The sequence below is a fragment of the Ictidomys tridecemlineatus genome, chromosome 15 (genome assembly GCF_052094955.1).
Source record: "Ictidomys tridecemlineatus isolate mIctTri1 chromosome 15, mIctTri1.hap1, whole genome shotgun sequence".
Lineage (NCBI taxonomy): Eukaryota > Metazoa > Chordata > Mammalia > Rodentia > Sciuridae > Ictidomys > Ictidomys tridecemlineatus.
Window position 1 is genome coordinate 48,160,458 of NC_135491.1, and position 9,046 is coordinate 48,169,503.

The window sequence follows — 9,046 nt, forward strand, 5'->3', positions numbered from 1 at the left end:
TGCCCAGCCCAATAAAAATATTTTTAAGAGTTTGGGGTTGTGGCTTAGTGGTAGAGCCCTTGCCTAACGTGTGAGGCACTGGGTTTGATTCTCAGTACCACATACAAATAAATTAATAAAGTAAACAGTTTCATCAACAACTAAAAATAAACATTTTTAAAAGGAAAAAATACTTTGAGATTACAATGGCAAAAAAAAAAGTGAAAACTTTTTCAAGTTCATGTGTCCAACGAAGCAGGAAAATTAGATCCCATATTTGCTTTGAAAAATGGCAAAGAAAAATGTAGTTATGCCAAGGAAATGGACACTTGGTTGCTGGTAGAGGAAAATCTGGCAATATATAGCAAAAGCCTTCAAATTCTGCATCCTTTTCCTTAAGAAGTGTCACCTCTAAGGATTATCCTGTGAAAATTCAGAGGTTTTATAATAAGTTGCAACTTAAATGTCCAACAATAAGGTATTGGTTAAAACATTGAGACAACCATGTAGAAGAATCTAGAGCAAACACAACAAAAAACAGAAAGTGTAACAATATGTAGAATTATCTCACATACATTAAGTAAAACAAAAATAAGGGTATATTCCAAATTTTAAGTTTTTTTTAATAAATATCTGGTTTTCAATATTTTTTAATTTTCCCTTTTTCCAAATTTTTATAATAAACATTTAGTTAAAAAATAAAAAGTTTGGGGGGAAAGTTAGAAGGAGGGACAAAAGAGACAATTAGTCTCTCTGCAGTGGAAAACTTGGCAGGACCATCCTTGACCAAGTCTAGTTCTTGAGACAGTCCACTAGAGGGCGACTTTAGTTCTGCAGAGCTGACACCTAGAATTGCCACCCCATACCCAGAACTGCAAAAGTGGGGGTAGTGAGAAGGACCTCCTGCCCTCCTTTACCCACCAAGCCTCTGTCTTGGTGGTTTACCCCCTGGCCTCTATCTCCTCTGCTGGCTATGCCTGGGAAGCACATGCAGAACAGCATAAAGCACTCAGCAGTCAAGCCCACTGCAGAGAGGAAAATCACCTATGCAGATTCTTTTTTTTTTTTGGGGGGGGGGAACTGGGGGTTTAACCCAGGGCTTGCCACTGAGCTACATCCCAGCCCCCATGCAGATTCTTCCTGGTGAGATGAGGTCAAGGGGAATTGTAAGGAATGGGAGATAGTTCTACTGGGAGATACTTAAGGTCTTAGTTCTAAGATTCCAAGAATTTGGGGGGCTAAATTGAGATTTAACCCTTGGAACTTCTAAAAGTCTAGGTTCACTGGTCTAGCTCTGTATTGAAGGATATCTTGAGGCGAGGGGCAGGGGGCGGTTCTGGGGATTTAACCTGGAGTGCTTTACCACTGAGCTACATCCCCAGCCCTTTTTACTTTTTGAGACAAGATCTTGCTAATTTGCTTAGGGTCTCACTAAATTTCTGAGGTTAGTCTGAAACTTATGATCTTCCTGCCTCAGCCTCCTAAGTCACTTGGATTACAGGCACGCTCTACAACATCTGGCTAGAAATCAGACTTAAGGATTTCTACCTAAAGGTCAATCATCTCTTTCCTAACCTGTAAAAGGATTACAGAGGTAAGAGCGTGATCCTGGGGCCCACTTGTTTAAAAAGGAGGTGCAATTCATTTTCCAAGTGCTCCTACCATAATCAAGAGAAGCTGGAGAAATCTCAGTAGACTTTGGCTGCACCAAAAAAATGGCTGCATCTCTGGGCATCCCAAGAGCCTATTCCCTGTACCCCAACTAAGCAGGTTTGGTTTATGACTGTTCATCCAGCAGGATCAGGCCTGGGGAGGCTGAGTCCCATCAGTGTGTGTCAAAAGAAACTAGAAAACAAAAATGAGGATTGATTCACTTACAGCATGGACATAACCGTGGTTCAGTGACTCCTGGGATAGGAAGGATCTCCACAGGAGATGATATTTTGATCTTGTGTAATTTTTCCCAGCTCTGTGACTGTTTCTGTGCAATTCTTGTGTGCTTATCCAGTCTGGTCCCACAAACAAGCATTGAATATGTTTAGTTTGCTGGGAACTGTCCTAGGAGTTAATGGAGAAAAGATAGAATCTCACCAACAGGAGGAGTTATTGTGCTTTGCCCTGAACAATGTTGAAGAAAGACTAAAGGGACTAGGGATATAGCTCAGTGGTAGAGTGCTTACCTAGCGCCACATAAAAAAATATGCTTAAAATATTATTTTTCCCCCAGTGCTGGGATCTAACCCAGGGCCTCACACATTCTAGGCAAGTGTTCTTCCTCTGAACCACATCCCCCAGCCCCTGGAATGCTTCTTGTTCAGAATCTTTCATCAGTTACCAATGCTTTGTCATTATATAACTTTATATTCTCATTAAATAAGCTATATTCTGGAAATGATTGTATTTATCTCATGATTGGTGGTTTCTCAATGAAATAAGAAAAAATTCCTAGATTTCTAAAAGAATCTGAAAGATTCTGAGCATGGTTGCCCACACCTGTAATCCCAGCAAAGGGTTGGTGATCTGGCTCAGTGGTTAAGTGCCCTTGAGTTCAATCCCAGTTCTTAAAAAAAAAAAAAAAAATCTAAAAGACATGTTCACCTTGCAAACAAGCTGTCTTTTCTTAGAGGAGTACTTGGTATGAGGAGCATTCTTGCAGGTGCAACTCCTGCTTGTTGCATGTTGATTCTTTTTCAGTTCAGTTTTAGATGATGAGTTTTTGGCTCAGGGAACATTTTTTTTAAAAATATATATTTCATTTTATTTATTTTGCATACTGGAGTCAAATTCAGGCCTTGTGCATATTAGGCAAGTGTTCTGGCATTGAGCCACACCCCCAGCCCTCAGAGTACATTCTATTTGCAGTAGGAGCTTGATGCTAAATTAAATATTGAGTGGATCAAAATGACTTGAACCCTGGGCAGCAGAAGTTTATGCCATCATGGTAGGCCTGGTCTTCTCTTGGACTCCTTAGCTCTGTAGTACAGTGTCATGCTCTAAAAGTACAAGCTGGGGGGGCTGGGAATGTGGGTCAGTGGTAGAGCTCTCGCTTAGTATGCATGAGACACCAGTTTCCATCCTTAATACCACATAAAAATAAAGAAGGGGCTGGGCCTGGGGCTCAGTGGTAAAGCACTTGCCTAGCATGTGGGAGGCACTGGGTTCAATCCTCAGCATTACATAAATAAATAAAGATATTGTGTATAAAACAATATATAAAGAAATAAAATAAAGGTATTGTGTCCATTTACAATTTAAAAATATATATTTTTTAAAAAGTACAGGCTGAAAGTCAGACTGCCCAGTTTCAAATCCTGGCTTTTCACTTAACCAGCAGTGTGATCTTGGCTAAATTACTTGACCTTTTTGCCTCCATTTCTTTCTCTATGCAATGGAGGTAATCTTAACACCTATCCTAAAAAACTGAGTGAAGGTTCAGAGGTCAATAAATCTAAGTTCTTAAACAGTGTCCGGCACACTGTAATTAACCGTGGCTACTAAGGCTCCACTAACCTGCTAGAGCAACACAGTTGATACTAGCTATCTGGGCATGCTAAAGAACAGCTAGAGCAAATCTGTGAATATAGATAATAGAATTAAGTAGGCACAGGATGAAAAGCAGTAAAAGTGGACACTGCTAACAGGGTTTCTCTCTTCAGCCCCCGAAAATCTTTAGTTTGGGGTTTGATGTAGTCTAGCTGGCTACTCCCACTTTGTTCAGGAACTGAACAAATGGCTTAAAACCCAAACCATTCAGGGTGTCCAAAGTGTTGTACCCATATTGTAAAAGCCAGCTGACTTTTCTCCAGTTTTGTCAGGGCAGGTTTGGGAAACTGCTTGATAATACCCGGTGGCATATTATAGTGTATTGCATTTTTCTTTTTTCCTTTATCTCAGTATGGTTTCCTAAGTATATATAAAGCTGTCCCTATCTAGGCTGGGGTTGTGGCTCAGTGGTGGAGTGCTTGCCTAGCATGTTTTTGTTTGGTTTGGTGTGTGTTTGATATTGGGGTTCTTTGTCTCTTTTTTCCAGTGCTGGGGATCAAACCCAGGGCTTTATGCATGCTAGGCAAATACCATACAAGCAATACAAGCAATACAGTTGTTTTCAAGCAATACAAGGGGCTTAGTAAGCCATAATATCTAGCCTTCCTATCATGTTTCATTCACTTACTATATAGTATTCCATTGCATGGATGCACTACATTTTTCATAGCCAGCTCCCTAGTGGTAGACATTTCATCATTTATAATAATTTATAATTATTACCATTAATATCCTCGTGTGTACTTAATTTCATACATGTGTAAATGTATCTGTATGATAAATAACCTTGAAAAAGCTGCATTAGGTCAAAATATGTTTATTTTTATCTTGGTACCAGGGATTAAACCCAGGGGTATTTAACCACTGAGCCACATCCCCAGCCCTTTCTTGTATTTTATTTAGAGACAGGGTCAAACTGAATTGCTAAGTGCCTCGATAATTTGTTGAGGCTGGCTTTGAACTCAGCCTCCTGAGTTCAAAGGAGACTGGGATTACAGGCATGTGCCACTGCACCCGGCAAAATATGTACATTATTTATAAAGATATTGCCAGATTGTACCAACAAACACTCCTCTTAGTAAAGTGTAATTAGTAGAGCATAAAAGTCTACCCAAGGGGCTCTGAAATGTATGAATAACTTTGCAATTGCACTCAGACAGAAATGCAAGTTAGAACTAAGGTACCATTTTTCATCTTCATATGAGCAAGACTTGCTTCTGCTCTTTGCCCATTTTCATCCTATCTTCACATAGTATGATTTTAAGAACATAAATCTGTATTATTGTCCTGATGTAGGACAGATGATTCTGGACACCTGAGGAATTTTCAGGAAGCAGGTTTATTTAAGTTGCAGCAGTTCAGAGGTGCTAATGCCTAAAAATCTCTGGACAGGTCTGGAAATTCTTTTAGATTTATGCTCAGTGGGGGTTTACATACAGTGGATGGCTATGGAGTTACTTTTTGTTTCATATTTTAGGTCAGACAGAGGTTCCACAAGTTTTTACCAAGGAAAATAGAGATAGTAACTTGCACAGCAAACTCTGGAGACAGAGTCTGTCATACCATTTGTCTGCAAACCTGGCAGCTACAAGAAAGAGGAAGCTTCAAATCACAATGTGCTCTCTGCAGAAATCCTGATGACATTCTTTGTAAAAATCTTGCTGACAAGGAGAGAAGCTTATGTTACAATTATAGTATGGGTCTCTTTTGGGGGTTCACATCAGTCTCACTCAAAACCTCCCAATGGATCCCCATCACACTTGAAATGAAATGCCAAATCCTTTCAAAGGGCCTGCCACATCCAGTCCCTCGCTACCTGTTGGTTATTTATCTCTTCCTCCTCTAACCCTCTCTTCTCCTGCCACTCATCTTCTGTTTTCCTTACCTGTGTCAAGCATGCTCTCACCTTGAAATCCCAGCCACTCAAGGAGGTTGAAGCAGGAGGATCCCAAGTTAAGGCCAGCCTCAGATAATTAGCAAGGCCCTGAGTAACTTAGTGAGATGCTCTATCAAAATAAAAAGGGCTGGAATGTGGCTCAATAATAAAGCAAGCCTGTGTTCAATTCCCAGTAATCAAAACCAACCAACCTAGTCATTTGTCTCTTCCTTTCTAAAATGGGGGTAAAACTAGGGCATAAGGTAATATGAAGGTCAAATAAATTTATATGGAATTACAAAAAAATTTATATATTTTTCAGGCATAGTAATTTGGCCACAAGGAATTTCCATTTCATTGTTGAGGTGTTGGCCCAATAGACTGCATTTGGCTCCCAATGATTGGCCTCTCTCCTCCTGTTCATTTTAATCTGCTGTTTGGATGAAGTGTCTCTGACTACCACTCTTCAGCTCAACAGTGGCGATTGTTGGTCCCCTGGCATTTCTCACCATAAGGAGGTTAAAAAAAAAAAAAATCTCAGTTTCCCTGTAGAATTCAGTTTGACTTGAAAGAGCTAAAAAAAAAAAAAAAAAAAAAAAAGGGAGGGCGTAGGGGGTGTGCTGCTTATGAAAGCAATTCCCCACTGTACTAGAAAAGCGAGAATTTAGATCTTTTTCTATTTTCCAGTACTACCTACCTATGCATACAACTTTTGAGCAGTTATTACCTTCAGAAATCCTATTTTTTTTTTTTTTTGTGGTACTGGATATAGAACCCAGGGGCATTGAGCCTATCCCTGGTCCATTTTTGGCATGAACCACCACACCCACCAAAGTCTCCTAAACCCTTTGTCCCTGCTTCCTCACTTCCTGCACCCTTAATCTCATAGTCAGTAGCATTGATCTAAACTTGTGCTCACACCTGGCCAGAATAACATGAATTATTCTGCTGCTTTCTTAACAGTCCTTTGAAATCATATAATGCAAGTAACTAAGGACAATAAAATGATTTACCCTGATTAGAAAATTATAGTATAGGCAGGGCATGGTGGTGAATGCCTGCAATCCTAGCAGCTCAGAGACTGAGAGAAAAGGATTGTGAGTTCAAAGCCAACTTCAGCAATTTAGCCCAGGCCTAAGTAACTCAGTGAGACCCTATCTCTAAATAAAATATAAAAAAGGGTTGGCGATGTGGTTCAGTGGTTAAGTATCTCTGGTTCAATGCCTATTATATATGCATGTAATGAAATATCACATACCCCATAAATATGTACAATTTGTGTCAAGTAAATAAATATAGCAGGGAAAAGATAAAGTAGGCAACTCAGATAAAGAATGTACATTTGATCACAGAAGTTAAACACTTGAATTAAACTGCCAAGATTTCCGGCCCAGCTAATCATTCTGATAATTTAGAATTCAAAGGTTACTAATTAAGATAAGTAAATTGCAATTTCTAATGTGGAAAGTTACTACCTTTCCATAAAGAATGTTAAATGCTCTTTTGGCTATATTATTTTGTTATGGTTTTAGCTGCAATCACTAGAGAATGAAACCCTCACCCCGGAACCTTTTGTATCTTTTAAAGCTATAAAGGAATTGACATCAGAATAATAAACTTTTGCTAATACCCACTAACTTAAAAACACTTTAAAAAACAACAGGTTTCCTGCTTACAATAATTATGGAATGTGAAAGGAAAATAGGGTAAACTTTTGGGAAAAAGTCTTGTATCACAAACTCAAGATATCCAAACTTCGATACTTGGAAATATTGTTTACATCTTTTCTTCAGAGTTCTGTTTAATCCTGTGAGTTATTAGTGTTTAAAACAGTGCCCTAGAAACAACAATGGGCCAAATCCAAGGGAAATTAAACAATTATTTAAAAGTACATGTAAAAGAATATTGCTATAGGGCTGGGGCTATGGCTCAGTGGTAGAGCGCTCGCCTGGCTTGTGTGAGGCACTGGGTTTGATCCTCAGCACCACATAAAAATATTGTGTCCATCTAAAACTAAAAAATAAATATCTTAAAAAATATTGCTATAGATCACATCCTATAAAGACTTGAAAAAAAAGGAGGACAGAACTCAGTATTTAAACCTTTTTAATATGACAACAGGGGAAAAAAATACTTAAAAAAAAAAAAAAGGCCAGTTTTCTATGACTAACCTTTAATTGGAATGCTCCTGTGTTGAGAGAAGCTTCACAGAATGGCAGTTTTTCCTGACCACTTCTGACATGCATTCTTTCACATAAATTTGCAAACCTTGAGGCTTCCATGTATGTAGAATTGCCAAAATTCACATAGGATTTGAATCATTTACAACTCCACTACAATTCACCTATTTTCTTCTCATAAAAGCTATAAGGTAAAAAATTATTTTTAATATCCTCAGAATGAGTCATACCTGCTCTTGTGTGCACTTCTCTTTATTAATATTTTTGCCCCTATCACTGCTTTCTACCAGATACAAATGTTTACTTAACATATATCAGATGTGGGGCTGGGGCTGTAGCTCAGTGGTAGAGCGCTTGCTTGGCCCATGTGAGGCACTGGGTTCAATCCTCAGCACCACATAAAAATAAATAAAATACAGATATTGTGTCCAACTACAACTAAAAATATATATTAAAAAATACATCTCTCAGATGTGAGCCCATGCTTGTCAAGTAAAAACTTAAAATTTTACTATTTTTGAGGGGGTTGGGGAAGGTATTGAGGATCGAACCCAGAGGCACTTTATCACTGAGCCACATCCCCATTCCCCCACCACCATCTTTTTTTGAGACAGGGCCTCATTAATTTGCAGAGGCTTCTAACTTGCGATTCTTCCTTCTCAGACTCCCAAGCCACCGCAACTGGCCCCAGAGTTTCTTCCCAGGTCACTGCTTTACACCTAGTCCTGGGTTTCTGATTCACCAGTGTCGTCTAGATGGTACTCATATTATCTTTTTTGTTTCTACCATTCTCAGAGCTTTTGGAAAAGAAAGTTAAGTTCCTTAAGGTAGGTAACTCTGGTTCAGTAAATGAAAAATAAATTATTTCATATCACTGAAAAAGGATAACCATCACTGCGCTTTTTAAAAAAATTTTTTGGTAGTTGTAGATGGACAGAATGCCTTTAGTTTATTTTTATGTGCTGCTAAGGATGGAACCCAGTGCCTCACACATGCTAGACAAGCGCTCTGCCACTAAGCTATAGTCCCAGCCCATCACTGCTTTTAAGATTAAAGACAGACAATGCATAGGATCAGCATATTCCCTTTAGCAGTCTCAACAATTGTCTAGAAAACCAAATTTGCCTAACATTATGTTCTATAGCCACTGTCTCCTAAGTAGTTGGCCCTCAACTATTTAAGTAAACACCACAGCATTTAACAGTAAATCATTGAAATAGCATCTTTACTGTTTTATATATATATATATATATATTTTTTTTTCAGTGAGATGGTACCAGGGATTGAACTCAGAGCCTGACTCAGCACATCCCCAGCCCTATTTTGTATTTTATTTAGAGACAGGGTCTCATTGAGTTGCTTTGCGTCTCGCTCTTGCTGAAGTTGCCTTTGAACTCTCCATCCTCTTGTCTCAGCTGTTGGGATTATAGGTGCCACCACACCAGGCTGTTTACTATATATTTACTGG